The sequence below is a fragment of the Gossypium arboreum genome, chromosome 13, assembly GCF_025698485.1.
Source record: "Gossypium arboreum isolate Shixiya-1 chromosome 13, ASM2569848v2, whole genome shotgun sequence".
In the NCBI taxonomy this organism is placed as follows: Eukaryota; Viridiplantae; Streptophyta; class Magnoliopsida; order Malvales; family Malvaceae; genus Gossypium; species Gossypium arboreum.
In genome coordinates this window covers 80,255,180-80,273,908 of record NC_069082.1, presented here as the reverse complement: position 1 = coordinate 80,273,908, position 18,729 = coordinate 80,255,180, and the positions used below count along the sequence as shown (strand labels likewise).

The following is an 18,729-nucleotide window of genomic DNA, read 5'->3' as shown; positions in this document are numbered from 1 at the left end:
ATTTCAAGCCATCATTGGCCAAGTTGTCCTATACATGTCATTATAACAAAATGATTATACTATAAATACCCAAAATATCTAGTAGATAGTGTGATTATGCTTCAATGATCTCCAACCTTCGCGAGCTTTTGAGCACTATAAAACAGGGGAAAATAAAACGGAGTAAGCATTGCATACTTAGTAAGTTCGTATAACGGAAACTAAACTTACCAATCCCGTTTATTAAATCTAAGCATACAATATCATGTTTTCCATCCATATGACATAATTGCCTAAACACATGCATTCAATCAAACATGTTAGTCACAAAATCTTCAAATCAATCAAGTAAACATAGATGAGCTCTTCATACTATTTTCCTTCAAGTCATCATTTATTTCATTCAATAATTCTCTTATCCTGCTAAGAAGTTTTGTGTCTATTGAATCATTGAAATTCCAATGGATACTCAAATGGTACACTTGAGGTGTATGATTCAATAACTCGTCAATTCTTTTTCAAGAGTACCCATTAGGGCACTTAATCGAGAAACACACTCTCGAGTCACATATCGTATAACAGGATTACCAATCCAAGCTAAATCCTAATTGTAACATATACTCGAGAGGTATTATATCAGGATTACCCGTCCAAGTTAAATCCTTTCTATAATGAGGTCAATAGGATTACTCGTTCAAGCTAAATCCTGTCAACAACAAATGCAAGACCTCATTCATTTCGGGAAAGCATATATGTTCATTGGAATTCAATATTCAATTAGGACATAACCCTTTTTCACCATTTTCAAGCATGTATTAATTTCTCATATTGTAACATCCAAGCAAATCACATAAATGATAATCACATTTCATACAATCATAACATTTAATTTAACATAATTACAAGCTCGAATAAATTATACGAACTTACCTCGACACTTGTTCGCGTAAGTAATTTAGTAATTCGAAACATTTTTTTCCTCGATCTAACCTCGAATGTGAGTTATCCGAATCTATATAAATAGATTTAATCATCAATTTCTCATATTTCATACTCATTTGGACTCAATTTACATCCTAGGCAAAATTACTATTTTGTCCCTAACTTTTCCATAAATTCTAATTTCGTCCCTAAGCTCAGAAAATGAAACTCATGCAATTTACTCCCTATTTCAAGCCTAACCAAAATCCCATTACAAAATTTACATCACATGTATTCATAAAAATTCAGTATTTTTCTTCAATTTCACAATTTTACATTTTAGTCCCTAAATCATGTTTTCATCAAAAATCACTTTGTAAAATTGTTTATCTATCAACAACATTTCATTTTCTACCATAAATTTCTAATTTTCAGCATATTCATCCAAGAACCAAATTTCATACCTTGATAACTTTTCAAATTAATCCCCCAAATAGATAGATTAAGCTATATTGGTTTCAAAACTATCAAAATTACTAAAAACAGGACAAGAAAACTTACCCAATTAAGCCATGAAAGTTTCTTCTCTCTCTCCTAGGGTTTCCATGTATTTTAGGTTGAAGAAGATGAGAAAATAAGATGATATTTTCTAATAATCTTTTAATTAATTTAAATAGTTTCCAAATTCTAATTTAGTCCTTACCTTTTCTTCTAAAGTTTCATGGATGAGTCACCAAAAATATACATACTTTTCTTTAATGGTCTAATTACCATATAAGGACCTTTAGTTTTGAATTCCATAGCTATTCAATCCTTATAGCTACTAGAATTCAACTTTTACATTTTATGCGATTTAGTCCTTCTCGTAATTAAATACTTAATCGATAAAATTTCCGTATCAAAATTTTCACACAACATGTCTATCATAATACGGACCATATAATAAAATAAAAATAAACTTTATTTTCGGATCGAATTTGTGGTCTCGAAACCACTTTTTTGATTTCACTAAAATTAGGTTGTTACAACTCTTCCCTTAAGGATTTTCGTCCTCGAAAATCTTACCAGTAAAAAGATTCGGGTATTGCTTCCTCATAGTATCCTCTGGCTCCCAAGTAGCCTCCTCTATACCATGTCATTGCCAAAGAACTTTTACTAACGCTACCTTCTTATTTCTTAACTCTTTTGTTTCCATAGCAAAGATTTTGATGGGTTCTTCACTATATGTCATATCAGGTTGAATCTCTACCTCTGTAGGAGAAATAACATGTGAAGGATCGGATCGGTACAGTCGTAGCATTATGAATCCGATCAAGTTCTGGTGGTAAAGCTAACCGATATGTAACCGGTCCAATTCTTTCTGTAATCTCATATGGTCCAACGAACTATGGACTCAGTTTTCCTTTGCGACCAAGCCGGATAACTTTCTTCCAAGGTGATACTTTCAAGACCTTGTCGCTGACTTGAAATTCTATTACTTTTCGTTTAAGATCAGCATAGGAATTTTGACGATCAGAGGCTGCTTTTAAACTGTCTCGTATTACTTTTACTTTTTCCTCAGTTTTACGAACTATGTCAACTTTGTGTAAGTTTTTCTCACTGAGTTCTATCCAATACAATGGAGTTCTACATTTGTGACCATACAAAGCTTCATACAGTGCCATTTTGATGCTAGTCTGATAACTATTGTTGTAAGCAAATTCAACTAAAGGTAAATAGTTTTTCCAGTTACCTTCAAACTCAAGTATACAACACCAAAACATATCTTTCAAAATCTATATTACCAGTTCAAATTGACCATTTTTCTGGGGATGAAATGTAGCAATAAAGTGTAACTGAGTACCCAGAGCTTCTTGCAATTTGCTCTGGAATTGAGATGTAAACCAGGGATCTCTATCTGAAATAATGGAGACAGGCACTCCATGCAACCTAACCATCTCAGAGACATATAATTCAACCAATGTGCCCAAAGAATAATCCATACGTACCGAAATAAAGTGTGCAGACTTAGTTAACCGATCAACAATCACCTAAATGACATCTTTCTTCTTTGGAGATAGGGGTAATCCTAATACAAAGTCCATGGTAATTCTTTCCCATTTCCATTCTGGTATCGTAACTGGTTGTAATAGTCCAGAAGGCAACTGATGTTCAGCTTTTACTTGCTGACATATCAAACATTTAGGCACAAACTCAGAAATATCCCGTTTCATTCCCGGCCACCAGTACATCTTTTTCAAATCATTATACATTTTATTACTACTAGGATGAATAGACATGTTACCATTGTAAGCTTCGTTCAAAATCTTTTGTACTAGTTCTAAACCTTTTGGTACACATACTCTGCCTATGAATAACTAACAATCATCGATCCCGATCTAAAATTCTAAGTCAGAAGTCGATTCACTTTGTATCCATTTTGCTTGCAACTTACTATAATTTTTTTGAGCTTTAGAGATCTGTTGCAAAAACATGGGTCTAGCTTTTAACTCAACTATAATTAAACCATCATCAGATAATGACAATCGAGTATTCATAGCTCGCAAGGAAAATAGGGATTTTCTGCTCAGAGCATCTGCCACTACATTGGCTTTTCCCGAATGATAGTCAAAATGACAAGGTCATAATCTTTTAGTAATTCAAGTCATCTGCGCTATCTCAAATTCAAATCTTTCTGAGTCATCAAGTACTTCAGACTTTTATGATCTGTGAATATGCGAAATTTTTCACCAAATAAGTAGTGCTGCCAGATTTTCAATGCAAACACTATGGCTTCCAATTCAATATCGTGTGTCGGGTAGTTCTTTTTATGTGGCTTTAGCTTTCGTGAAGCATAGGCTACCACTTTACATTCTTGCATCAAAACACAACCTAAACCATTCAATAACGTATCACTGTAAATTATAAATCCCTTACCCGATTCTGGCTGAACTAACACTACAGCTTCTATCAAAACTCTGCTGGAACTTATCAGGCCACTCAAATTTCACATCTTTTTGCGATAGACAGGTCATTGGAGAAGTTATCATTGAAAAATTTTTACAAACCTCCGATAATAATCGGCTAGTCCCAGAAAATTTCGGACTTCAGACACATTCTTCGGTGGTTTCCAGTTAACAATGGCTGAAATTTTATTCGGGTCTACTCTAACACCTTCAACAGATACTATATGCCCGAGAAAGCTAACTTCCCGTAGCCAAAATTCACATTTACTGAATTTGTTGTACAATTGTTTCTCTCACAAGGTTTGCGACACTATTCTCAAATGTTCAGCATTCTCATCTCGAGAGTAAACCAAAATATCATCTATAAATACCACCACAAACCTATCTAAATATGGGCTAAAAATTCTGTTCATCAGATCCATAAACACTACATGTGCATTTTTCAAACCGAATGGCATCACAAGAAATTCATAGTGTCCATACCTGGTTCTAAAAGCTATCTTTGGCACATCTAAATCTTTTACCCGTAGTTGATATTAACAAGAACAGATATCAATCTTTGAAAATACAGTGACACATTTTAACTGGTCAAACAAGTCATCAATACGAGGCAATGGTTACTTGTTCTTTATTGTAACTTTGTTGAGCTATCTGTAATCAATGCACAGCCTCAAAGATCCATCTTTCTTCTTTACAAATAGAACTGACACACCCCAAGGTGAGAAACTAGGTTGAGCAAAACATCTATCAATCAATTCTTGCAACTGTACTTTCAGCTCTTTCAATTCAGTAGGAGTCATTCTATAAGGTGCTATAAATATAGGTGTTGTTCTCGAAACAAGATCTATAGAGAATTTCACTTTTCTATCCGGTGGTAAACCAGGTAATTCTTCTGGGAATACATTAGGAAATCCACATACAACTGGTACTGACTGAATCTTTGACTTAGATACTTTAGTATCCAACACATATGCAAGATAAGCATCATAATCCTTTTTGACATATTTTTGTGCTGATATTGCTGAAATCACATTAGGTAATCCATCTAGTTTATCAGATTCAACAAGAAGTAATTCACCACTCTCACATTTCAATACAATATATTTTTGTTTACAATTCACCATTGCATCATATTGGGTTAACCAATCCATTCCTAATATCACATTAAATTCATCAAATGGCAATAACATCAAGTCAGCCGAAAAGCAATAACCTTTTACCATCAACGGACAATTCTTACAAACTTTATCTACCATAACATACTGGCCTAGGGGGTTCGAAACTTTAACCACAAATTCAGTGAATTCCATGGGTAAATTTTTAAGAGACACTAAGTTCGTGCATATGTATGAATGTGTGAAACCAGCATCAATCAAAGTAGTAATATCAGTGTCAAGTAGAGAAAATATACCAGTAATGACGTCTGGCGTAGAGGCATCTTCTCTATCACAAATAGCATATATCCTTACAGGTGCTTGTGCCTCAGATCTAACTGTTGTATCATTGGTAGTACCTCGACTACCACTAACATTTTCGGGATGACGGGGTGGTCTGCCTCTCGAGATAGGATTACCAGGCTTTGGAGCTGGTTCTATCTCTTTTTCAACTCTTTCTGTACAAGCTCTGAGAAAATGGTCAAGTGAACCACATCCAAAACAAGCTCCACTTCTAGACCGACAATCCCCACAATAAATTTGTTACAATGTTTACATTTCTGTTTAGGATTACCAACACTACCCAAACTAGTCACAGATGGAGATGAAGACCTCGGGTTAGAACGTTGAGAGCCCGCTCTCTTTCAGAATATCCCATAGAGGTGGTAACACGATCATAATACTTCATTAATTTCTTATAAGTAAATGATTGTGACTTACTCATAGTTCTTTTTCCAGAAACCCGAGCCTCTCTTTTAGCTTGATTCTTTTCTTTACTCAATTCTTTAGCTTTGTGTGGGCTAACATTGCAAATTTCCTTATTTTGAGAATTCCAATCAACAATTTGATGTCTTTATTTAAACCCTCTTCAAAGCGTTTACACATCTAGGCCTCAGACTGGACCCATTCTCTAGCATATTTACTCAATTGAACAAATTCTCATTCATACTCAGATACAGTCATGTCTCCCTGCTTGAGTTCTAAAAATTATTTCTTTTTCTGATCCATGAATCTCTGAATAACATATTTCTTTCTAAATTTAGTCTAGAAGAATTCCCATGTAACATTTTCTCTCAATACAACTGAAGTTATGGTATTCCACCAATGATAAGCTGTATCTTTCAATAGAGCTATCGCACGTTTCAGACATTCAGTAGGTGTACAAGATAATTCATCAAAAACTCAGATGATATTTTCCAACCAAAATTCAGCCCTTTCTAAATCATCATCTGTAGTAGATCTAAATTCTTCTGCCCCATGCTTACGAATTTTATCTACCGGAGGCTTACTAGTTCTAACAGGTTCAACACCCTGTGGCATCTCGAGAACCGGTTGGGGAGCAAGTGGGGAAGGTCGTTGTATAGCAGAATTTGTTCTTAAATACTCAGTAAACCATTCATTCATCAATTAGAAGAAGGCCTATTTTGCCTCCTCACTTCGGCCCTCAGACACGGGCCTTTCACTACCAGATGTAGATGCAACTCTTTGAACTGAAGTTGAAGTATTGCTCTCAAATTCCTCGGATTCAGCTCTAGCTCAGTTGGATGACATTACTATATGAAAAACACATTTAAAATGATCAGAAGTCATTGCATTATCACAAATTATATAATAGCATGTATAGCTAAACTCTTGTTTGCTACGTTAAATCTGAGAATCAGCTAAACCGTAGCTCTGATACCACTAAATGTAGCACCCCTTAACCCTGTTTCGGTGACGGATATGGGTTAAGGGGTGTTACAAAATAGTTTCATAACCGAAACATGCTAGATATAAATAAAGCACGTGATTTTGTCTCAATATTCATACAAGCATTTAATCACTATATAACTAACATTTTATTCAGAATTAAAGGAGGCTAGTTAGAGTTAGTCAGTAGATTAGAATTAGTTTAGGTTTTCTTTTAGAAAATATTCTTAGGGTATATTTGGTTGGCTGTTATGGAATAATGCTATAATTGAATAGAGCTGTAATGGAATAGAGCTGTAACGGAATAAAGCTGTAATCAATAATTCAACTATTTGGTTGAATGGAATGGAATAGAACTGTATTCTTGTGTTTGGTTGAATGGAATGATGTTGTAATAGCATAAAGAAAAAAACTAAAATGACCAAAATACCCTTAGCAGAATTTTTTTTAGGTAGATGATTAGTGTTATTCTTATTAAATTTTAATAAGATTATTATCAAAAATAATATAATAAATAAAATAAATAATTTAACCATATTTTAACATAATTATTATTAATTATAATTTAATAAAATGATATATAATTTAATAAAAATCTTAATGTAATTATTATATGAATTAAAAACATAATATATGATACTATGAAAATAATATGTAATCTACTTTATTATATTTAAACGCAATACATATTTAATTTTCTAAAATATCATTAGTGAAACAAATAATTTAAATATTCTACAATAAAAATAAAATATTAGAAGTAATAAATAACTTGAGAATTATATTTCACATCCAAACATAATATTCATATATTAACAAAAAGTTACATGATTTCATTAGTTTATATGTCATAATCCTTATGTTATAAAATTTTACAACATTAAAAGTTACAACATTGTAATGACATCCTATTATGTCATTATATCATCCAAATATTACAAACACAAAAAGTTACCAAAATATCATCAACACAACCATGATTTTTAATGGTCAGCAAGAAATCTTCTGACCCATTCCAACCGCACAAGGGAAGGTAAACTAAAGAAAATGAGCATTTGCGTTGGATGATCTGGAATTTTACTCAATGCACGATAGCGTTCATCCTCAGTTAAACCTTCTACTTCACATAATGTTGGATATAATTTCAGAGCACTTTCTTGAATAGTAATTTCTGACTTTTGTTGAATTAGCACTTCAGAGGCAATACTCTTACTGATTTCAAGACCAACGGCCTGTATGTTTTCCGCCAATAAAATGGTAGCATCATTAAATGAAGTAGAAAAATCACTTGCATCAGAATACTTATAGCCCTTCACTTATAATTGCTAAATCACTTATAACATTTTACATGTAGTCATTGAAACGTTATAAATATTTTACATGTAATCATTTGAGATTTATAAGCAATATTCTCTATTTATATTTATGGAATTGAAAATTTTATAATAATGATATAAGTAATAAGATAAAGTACATGAGTATGTAAACTTTTGAATCATGAAATAAGATCATTATTTTTAGATATTTTATAAATAATATTCCATAACAATTATATGAAATAATAAAGTACTAATAAATATATATATAATTGTTTCACATATATATATATATATATATATGTATAACTCAATTCACAATTTTTAACAAAAATACATTTTAATAAATTTATAATCTTTTATTTTGTATTTAAATAAGCTTTTCATTTTATTTATGAGAATTTTTAAATTTCATTAAGTAGGGTCAAGAGATTAACAAGTGTGTTAAAAAGTATAATAAAATGTTTAAAAAAAAGATGCATGACAATTTTTAAAACTGTTTGTGGAATAATAAAAACATATTATTAGTATATCAAATACTAACCCATTATTTATTCAGTATGAGATAAAATGTAGGAATGTTAATTGAGGAAAAAACAAAAGATTGATATGTATAGACAACTCAACATGAGTAAGTGATATGAATGCATTTATGCCAAAATAGTTTTTTCCTTTTCTTTTAAGGTGCAAATTGCAATTTGTTTTATATTTGCCCTTGGCCTTTACATTTATCTCATCATCTTGATGAAATATCTTAGGGATTCTCATTACTTACATCAATATTCATAAATGGTAAAACAGATCTTTTGTATAATGCCTAAGATCTTGCTTATCAATCTTCTTTCAAACTATCTTTGCTAGCAATATTATTTGATAGTTTATATTTAAAAAGTTGCATTATTCCTCCCAAAACAATACCCAATAATTATTGTACGAAACCTCTCTTGCCTAGCAGTATTTGTAACTTGATCCTTTTTTTTAATCAAGCTTTATGGTCCTTATCTTGAAGTCAATTCTACCAAAGAAAACACAACCTTATTAAACCACATGCCCCTTGTTGAAATCATAATATACCACTACATATTTAACACATAATGGTTCCAGCTAAAAATGATAAGTTATCAACTACTACATTCAATACAATGTTATGACCATAAATAGAATATTAACTAAGTTTAAAGAGTTTCTTAAGGGGACTCATTAGCAAACCCGTCTTTAACACTCTAATCTAACAAAAAATCAGTAGTAATAGAGTTTAAATTGTCCCTTTGTACAATTATTAGGTCCATCCTTCAAAGCTAAAGAGAATACATACACATACATACATACAAAATGAAAAAGAAAAACTGTTTGACATGGCAAATCCAGCAAAACTAGAAACACAGACATATAAAGAAAAAAAAATGAAGTTTTATTGCCATTGAAATAGATGGAGCTGATATTATATGCTAATTATTATTCTAAGATCAAGGAACTCAAAGCCCTTTCCCAAAAAATAAGTTAAGGAATCAGCCATTTCTCAGATATAAGTTACTTAGCTAAACGCCTAAAAACAAAAATGAAACTATGAAAGATAAAAAAAAATACATTATTTTATTATTAAAATGGTGAGTATATGAAATTATGTACCAAATCCAAACTCAAATGTTATATATTCTTTGAAGAAACATCTATTATTAATCAATACATAAGATTCTATTGAGCTATCACTTTAGAATAAGAACCTCATTCATTTCATACCGATTTTATTCTTAGTTATTGCCTTCATAAAAATGATTAAAACAAAATAAAATTTCAGAAATTTTTTATCAGCATTCACGACAATGAAAAGTTCCAAGAGATTTAGGTCTTGAAAATTACACTTAAATAGTCCTCAAGACTGTGGAAATCGATAATCAAGACTGAAGGTCCAAGAACAACAACTGATAAAGTATCATCAGTACCACAATTTCCACATAAATTTGCATTTGTATTATTAAAAATCTTGCTTCTAAGGTTACATACATGATATACATAATCCAACATTAAAGAAAATCAATAAAAAGAAACCTTAATGGATGGATGTCTAAAAGTGAATCACACTAAACAGAGCGCAGATGTCAACAATAAACAAGAATAGCAAGATTGATGAGAAACTAAACTTCTAGAAATCGGTAAGCAAGACATTCTAAAGCCTACCATCAGTTGATGTTATAGCTCATAGTATGGTTATCTGAGAATATTACTGTAGTACTTGATGAAAAACTATAATTCTAAAGATTTTATAAGCAACAGCTGCCAGTGACTACTTCAAAAAGAAGGCAATGTCCAAAAGATGCATTAGAGAAACTCTTTACTTTATGGATAATGATCCCTTCTTAAAGCAAAAGTTATGTCTGCAAACTCATTGCTTAGTTCTATCATCCTCTTAAAAATACATTTTATTTCAATATTTTCAAAAAGATAGTGAAGGCTTTAACATGATCGTTCACCTTTTTGTAGAAGGCAATAGAGGTGACCAGTGAAACTGTCCAGATATGTGCCCTATCAGTACTACTGAATTCCAAACTCCAACTAGTGATTGCAAAAAAAGGTAACGTTTCAAACTAAAAAAAAATTGTTAAAACAAGAACAGAAAGAGATAAAGGCACATCCAGAGAGGATTAGCAATCACATAGACCACACACTATACCATACTACTCATTCTTAATATGTCAAAATTTATACAAATGATTACTGAAGGATTCAAAAAAGGCGTCGAATGGATGATAACTTAAAATACCAGATTAAAAAAGAAATTGATCCCAAGTTCCAACTACTGTAATGTTGGTAAATTGCATAAAGTCAATCAAACAACTCTCGATTCTTGCTTCTAAGAAAATTAGAAAATCATTAACAAATCATTAACTTTCAGCATGTTACCTTAGACAGTAAATCAAAACTGAACCATGCTCAAAACCACAAAAGTTCTGCACAACCTTCGAAGAATTATACCTTTTTTAAGAAGCTAAAATATTCTGACTATGAAGACAATTGCAAACTCCATTTTTTGAAATCCAAAAACTCCATTTTTTAAAAGTAAAGTTCCGGTTTTTAGATTGGAGTGAAAATAGAAAATAAGAAAAATGTAAACCATAAGCTTAAGTTCCCAAATTTCTTCGATCAAAAAGGAGGAAAAAAACTAAAATACTATCAACTATTACCGGATCTTATCCACCGACCATTAAAGTTCCCAAAATTCTTCAAGCTTAAGCTTTTTTTCTAAGTTTGGGGGTTTTGTATTTTTGGGGTTTATGAGTTTTCTTTGTCGAGAAATGGATCGCCGATGAGTCCCACAGCGGTAGACCTTCCCTATCATCCAAATACACACATTCCTTAAAGTCAATTGATGAAAAAAATAGTCACAGACAAAAGAGAAGAAAAGGAACAGGAACTCAAACAAATCACCAACTATAAACTGTCATTAGATAGAATACCTAATTGAAAAATCCTTCGTTGGAACTTGGGAAGAGGTTGGAAGTAAATGGGAAGAAGAATGAAGAAAAGAAGAAAGCTCCACACGTGAGAAAGAAATGGATGAAGAAAGGTCTAGACGTGAGAAAGAAATGGAAGGGTAAAGTTGAACTCTGACCTAAATTTTTCACGCTGAATTGGTATTCCGTGGGGGAGAGTGCTGAATTGTAAACGACAGTTTTACCCTGAATAAGGCTGTATGGAATAGGGCTATAATAGCTCATTACAGCTAACCAAACAATGGAATAGGGATGGGCCCACAGAATTAAACTTTAATGGCTCAGCATTACAGCCAACCAAATATGCTGTTATTGTAATTTTATATCATTTTTTATATTTTATTTTATTTTTGCTTTTGTATTAATTTTCTATTTTTTATTAAATTTTGCATTTAGAGACGATTCAAAACTTCGTGATTTATCAATGAGAATTTTCTCCACTTAATCTCATTTTATATTTTTTTTTTGTCATTTATTTGATTGAATGCTTGTAGAATAATGAGATTGATATTTGGGCTTTTATGAATATTTTTGTATAAATTAATTGTTTAACTAATTATTTGGTTAAATGTTTAATTCTATTCTATTGAGTTTTTCCTCGGTTTTGCCAAATTGCTAAGGATACTAGAATTGACGCCTCTAATAGATTATTTAAACAAGGAAATTGAAAAGGAGAATTTGTCAGGTATCGATTTGGTAAATGCGTATCTAAGTGAGACGGAGAACATAACTAGGTAGTAACTCATAAGTAGGAAGAGATAGAGAGGCTATTCCTAAATAAGGGTAGTAAATAATTCAATCGGGTTAAGATTTTAGCATAATTAGTAATTAATTAATTAATTAATTTTAGATTAATAAAAATTACATTATTTAATTGAGAAATAGGAAATTCCTTATTAGATAGTAAAATTAGGAGTGGTTTTATTTCAATTTGATTTTGATCCGCATTACTAATTTGCAACTCAATCAGATTAATACTTGCTTCCGAATAATTAATTTAGTAACAATATTTATCGATTTTAACAATCCCTTAAATTTGATCCTCGAATACTTCTATATTTCATTGTAAATTTTTTATATTACAATTTGACACTATATGCTTACAATTAAAAAATCGTGCTTCTAAATTGTTTATAAAATTATTTGTTTTCTACACACGCACATGTGGTCAAGATCTCCCAGCGTTATTATGCTTTAAGTGTTAAAATAGCTCCGTTAGTCTTTTAATGCTCTTTCCAATAGTATATTATGGGCCTAATTTGAATTATGTAGCTGAGATATGGTCAAAACCATTTGGTCGAATCTACACTAGTTCCAGTCATATTGGTCGGTGCACACAGTTCCTATGCTAAATGGGGACATCGAACACCTCTCTTTGCACCGATGAAAACTCTAGTCCATACTGGTTGCTCTGTCTAATTCCAATTAATTCCAGTTACATCGACTAGAACATAATGCACTAACAGATGCATGAATAATATTAAAAATATAAAATTTTAATTATTTAGTATTATGCTAAAGACTTAATTAGAATATGACTAATTAAAAAGTTACATTCAAAATGTTTTTTAAATATACTTTCACATTTAAAATATAAAAATTAAAATATAATTAAGAAAAACCACTCATCCAATTATCAAAGAAAATATATTCACTCACCCTCATCTTCTTTTATCAAAAAAAAAGGAAATGAGCTAAATCATTAAAATTTCAATGATGGATTATTATTAGTTTTGGATTTATTTGAATGATAGATTTTTATTTGTTGAGTTTATTAATTAGTAATTTATATAATTGATGAATATTTTATATTAAAATTTATTTAATTTTATTCATTTGATATTTTTAAATATATTTTTATATATATTAAATATTTCTTTAAAATTTTGATAAATCTAAAATGGTACATCGAAATTGACGAGTACCTATACATGCTAGTTCTAATAAAAGATTAGTGCATCTACTAGTGCGATAATGACTACCTTAATCAAAATAGTTAAGCAAGATCTTGTTGGGATCTCTAAACAAGTCTAACTCGCAAAACTTTATCAATCTTCATATTTAAACTTGTTTTGCTCCAATTTTTCCACCTATACTATTAAAAATTCAAATATAATTCAAAATACAATAATTAAAATTAAAACGTAAAGAAAAGAATTACAAATTAAATAAAACTTATGTAACTCATCACAAAATTTTTATATCAATACAATATATATTGATAGAATTACAGTATGTTGATGGAGACTTTGAACCCTCCCAACCCTTAGCCCAGCCCGATACTCTTTGCGTTAGACATTTACTCAAATTAGTCAATGAGCCGAATTGATGTTAATCAGTCTATATTTAGACTGCTCAGGGACTAGTTAGGGGTTGATAGGGCTCTGTCTTTAAATGGAAATTTGTTTATTTAAGTTTTTAAAATTTTTAAAATTTTAAATTAGTAAAAGTAAAATTATATTTTATCTTTTAAAAATAATAAAAATTTATTTAATCCTTTAAAATTATAAAGATATAGATTATTAAAATTGTGAAATTACATTTTACTATCGTAAAAATTACAATTTAATTTCGACCCCATAAAATTTTTCTAGTTTCACCATTTTTATTGAGACTATTATTCTGGGTAAACTACAAAAATAGTTACTTTTATTTGTTACAGATTACATTTTAGTCACTTATGTTTGAAATGTTACGTTTTAGTCACTTAAATTATCATTTTGTTACAAAGTGGTCATTCTACCAATAAACTCCATTACCTCCCTAATAGTTGTCCTACGTGGCAATCCAAATGGGTTTAAATGCCAACTTGGATGTCTAATTGCTGGGATGAAAATAAGTTTTTACTTAAATAAATTTAATTTGGACTGCCACGTAGGACATCCAAGTTGCCATTTAAAACACATTTGGATTTCCATGTAAGACCTCCATTAGGGAGGTAATGGAGCTTAACGGTAGAGTGACCACTTCATAACAAAATGATAACATAAGTGACTAAAACGTAACATGTAACGTCCCAAAAATCGAGGGTTAGTAGAATCGAGTTTGTGAATCGAGAGAGAGTGATCATGCCTTAATTTTTAAGATTATCTATGCATTTTTAGGAAATAAATGAGGTATTGGTTTGTTGGATAAGTGTTACTGAAACATTCCTTGAAACCCAAATTCAAATCTTTTCTCTCTCACCATTTTTATTATTTTGTAAATTTTATCTTAAATCCTAGTATGCGACATGCGTTGTTTTTAAAATAAATATTGCAAAATTATTTTAAGAATGAGGAAAAAGTCTAATGGTTAAAAGAAATAAGAGAAAGCATGAAAATTAAATGAGGTCCCCAGTTCGAATCCTTTCCCTTGCAAAATAATTTAATTTTTGGCAAAAATCTCTTGTTTTTAATGTGTGTGCCATCCAAGCCTTGTAACCCAGGTATAAATGTTAATTTTTCACAAATAATTAGCCTTTAATTCTCCTCCTTATTGCCCTAGCCATTCATCTCCTCCTCTCCCTCTCTTTGATTTTTTTTTTCTTTTCCTCCATTAATATCGTCGCCTACACCTCCCATTTTACCACCTCTTTCTTCTTATTTTTGTATCAAGATTGTGCACCATCTCTTTTACTCTATTGCTACCATTTATCCTCATCTAAATCAGCCACAAATATGAAATCTTGAACCCCAAGATTGATCCCGAATATTGCCAAGAAAGTGTCATTGTTGTTTCTCTCGACTAGCTTGGGTAAGGTCTCTTTTCTCTTCAATTTCTTGATTAATTTTGTCAATTAAAAACCAAAATTTCCAAATCTAGAATTTTGGGCATTTTATATTATTTCAAAGGTGTTTTTTCATATTTTAATGAGATCTCAAACCGTTTTAAAATTCAGCCCTAATTTTGGCCACCATGGGTGGTGGTGTTTGCACCTATGTGCAAGAAAGGGGGCTGTTTTGTTTCTTGAATCTTTCCCAATTAATTCCAGCCTTAATTTGAGTTCTTGAACCCTCCTAATTAGCTTTTAAAATCATGTCAATTAGGGAAAAAGGTTCTTGATCAATTGGTCATTCGAAACTCTCAAATCGTGAAGCGTAAGTGCAATTATGGATAACTAGTTTGTTATTTTGACGTAGTTGTTGGGTAAAGGTTATGAATTGATTAAATGAAGGAATTTAATCATTAAATAGCTACTGATTTTTTAGTATAATATTGAATTAGGTGCTAACCCAAGTGCCCCAAATCATCCGTAAAGGTGAAGAACGATTGTACGTACGGTTCGCATCGATACAGTGTAAGGAATCTAACTAGTTTGGATTCATAAAATAGTTATAAATTCAAGGATTGGTTTGAACTCATAAGTGGGTGTTTTGGGGATGGTTTAATGGTAAATTTATTGAATTTATACTGAATTTTGGTTTTGGTTCATTTAAGGAATAAAAATGGAAGATTCGCTAGTGTGCTACGAGGAAGAGAAAAATAAGGTGTGGGTCCTAAACTCATAAAATTGTTTGAAAATGTTAAGTATCATGTTATATTTGATAAATTATCTTGCTAATTGGATTGAATTAATAACCAAATTATTGATTTTATGAGTGACCGAACCAGGTATGTTTTGAGCCTTAAAAGACTGGCTGACATGTTGGCAAAATTGCTAGTTTGATAGTATGAATGTTTGATTGAGTTTGTAATTGCATATTTGAGTTATGAGATATGAGAATGTTTGACTGAATGATATAATGTGTTGAGATATTAAGTTTATGTATGATTTAAACGCATGAAATATTTGTTATATTGTGTACTAAAATGGGTGCTATTTATGCACAATGAAAATATGCAAAGTATGTGAAACTGAATGATATTAATTGATACCAACATAATGGTAATTTGAAAGATAGTATGTGAAACTGAACGATATTAATTGATACCAACATAATGGTAATTTGAAAGATTGGAATACTGTTTCCATTTACTAAAAGTATGTGATTATTGAGGACATGCTGAGTATGTCAAATGAATGTGAAAAGTTTTGAGATATGATTATGTATGAGATTGTGTGACATATTGCATATGCTTTGGGTTGAGATTTTGTGGTTAACGGAGGAGTTCTGTGGAGTACTAGTGGCATATTAAGTCTGATAATTCATAGTCAGTGCACTGCACCTGGAGTACCAAACGGAATGGTGATTTATCGCATTTTTACTGGCAGCTTGTCTGCATTTTTACTGGCAGAATTTTCTGCATATTGTTATCGGTGGTTTTAACCACAACGAGCTTAAGCCATATTGTTTTGGAGTTTGGATGACAGGTTTTGGGGAACTCATGGTGTGTAGTAGATGGTATGGGTAGGAACCTTTTTGCATTGCATCATGTGCACGACATATTCGAATGTTATTGATTTATGCTACGTATTGTATTTTGTTGTATTGAATGATATCGTAATTAATGATTGTTACTCAAATGAATGATGTCCCATGCTCATACACCATCTGACATCGATATTAATGGTTATGTAATGATTTGGAATTCCTATGATGGTTCTGTTTTTTTTTTTTTTTTGTTAATGCTAATATGTTTCACTGTATTTGATATTTATATTTTTGTCCATTTAAATAATTGTTTGACTCACACTAAGCTTTTCATAAGCTCACCCCCCAATAGTGTTTAATTTTTCAGGTAAACCTCGAAATTAGGACCGAACTCGGCATACGGAAAATCTCCTTGGACCTCGGACTATTCTTAATAAGTGTTATTAAGTCTTTATTGATTTTGGTCTATAATTTTTAATTATTTCTGGTCTGTGGCTTGGTAACTTTTGTTTTGAGGATTTTTGCATGCATGGATCATTCAAGCATAATAACCTGATAATGCATGATATCAGGCTTAAGTAAAATTTTATATTGTTCCCTAGTTTCCACTGCATTGCAAAAGAACCATTTTTGAAAAACAAATCGATAAGGCAACTAAGTTTCCAAAATGACTTGAAAAATAGTTTTTCCACTGCATTAGTTTAACATCGAGTTTTTTTCTTAAAGAATAGCAACAAGCTCACTTTTTTTCTAAAACAACACTATCAACAATAAAATGAATCCTGAGTATACATGACCTAATGAATGAATGTTTTTAAGCTAACTCAAAGTACAACTACGGTTTTCTTTAAAATGAGTTGATTTTAGGTCTTCAAAAATAACATAAGTTAGCTTAGTCATTTCGGTGGCTAATGTAGCCTTCTCAATCTAGTCATAATGTCTAGACCGGGTTTGGGAGATTACATAACATTTCAAACATAAGTAACTAAAATGTAATCTGAAGCAAATAAAAGTAACTACTTTTGTAGTTTACCCTATTGCTTTAACCCAAATATTGAAAAATAAAAATTATAAACAATAAATTTTATTATAAGAGTATTTATATTAGTTAATAATTTTATAATTTTTTAAACTTAATTAACTTAAACTACATTTAAAAATTAAAAAAAGATGGATGAATGGCTAATTTAGGAACTCTAAAAACGAGGGTTTATTTCCTCGTATTGAGTTTATATTTTTTCATTTTATTACAATTTGGGTGTAACATAATCTAGTATTTTATAAAATGATTAGGCATAATGATTTATTTAGTTTTTCAATTTTATAAAAAAGTCATTTTAGTCCTCTATTTAATTTTCCACTTCTTTTAGCCCTTAAACTTGTGATGTTTGTTAAATTACCCCAAAATAAATAGAAAAGTCAATGTCCGTTAATTTTGCTAATGTGGCATACGCATTGACAATTCACATGCAATCACATTAATGATTAATTAATTTTTAAAAGTTTTAAAAATATTTTTTAACATTATTTATACTTTTTAAATAATTTTAATGATCACTTTTTGGATTTTTTTAATTTTAAAAAACTAATTAATTGCTAACGTGGCATCCACATGACAATCCACATCTGGAGCGCCAACAAAATTAACGAACATTAATTTCTATTTTGAGATGATTTGATAAAAAGTATAAGTTTAAGGACTACACAAAAAAAATTGGAGTGCTGAAATAACTTTTTTGTAAATTTCAAGGGCCAAAAAAGTCACTATACCAAATAATTATTTCATATCAATTTATAACTATTTTATTCAAATTATGCTACACAGTTTTGGGGGAGTATTGATAAAAAAAAAATCCACTTACCCCAGGGTTAAAAAACATAGGTTTGATGAAAATACATTAATCACCTAAGTTTTATTTATTAAATAAATTTTCAATTAA

General features: G+C 30.7%; 1 long non-coding RNA gene across 3 annotated transcripts; it reads right to left on the bottom strand.

Annotated features, from left to right (window-relative positions):
- Positions 1–7,467: 7,467 nt before the first annotated feature.
- On the bottom strand, positions 7,468–11,725 carry LOC108461504 (uncharacterized). 3 transcript variants are annotated; one of them, XR_008277012.1, is made up of 4 exons: positions 11,460–11,721; positions 11,187–11,334; positions 10,476–10,557; positions 7,468–7,920 (listed from the first exon to the last, which is right to left on the bottom strand). It is a non-coding gene; the product is annotated as an uncharacterized LOC108461504 (long non-coding RNA). The 3 variants fall into 3 exon arrangements; XR_008277011.1 differs by lacking the exon at positions 10,476–10,557 and having other exon boundaries at positions 11,460–11,720; XR_001867771.2 differs by lacking the exon at positions 7,468–7,920 and having other exon boundaries at positions 9,953–11,334; positions 11,460–11,725.
- Between the last annotated feature and the right edge of the window lie 7,004 nt (positions 11,726–18,729).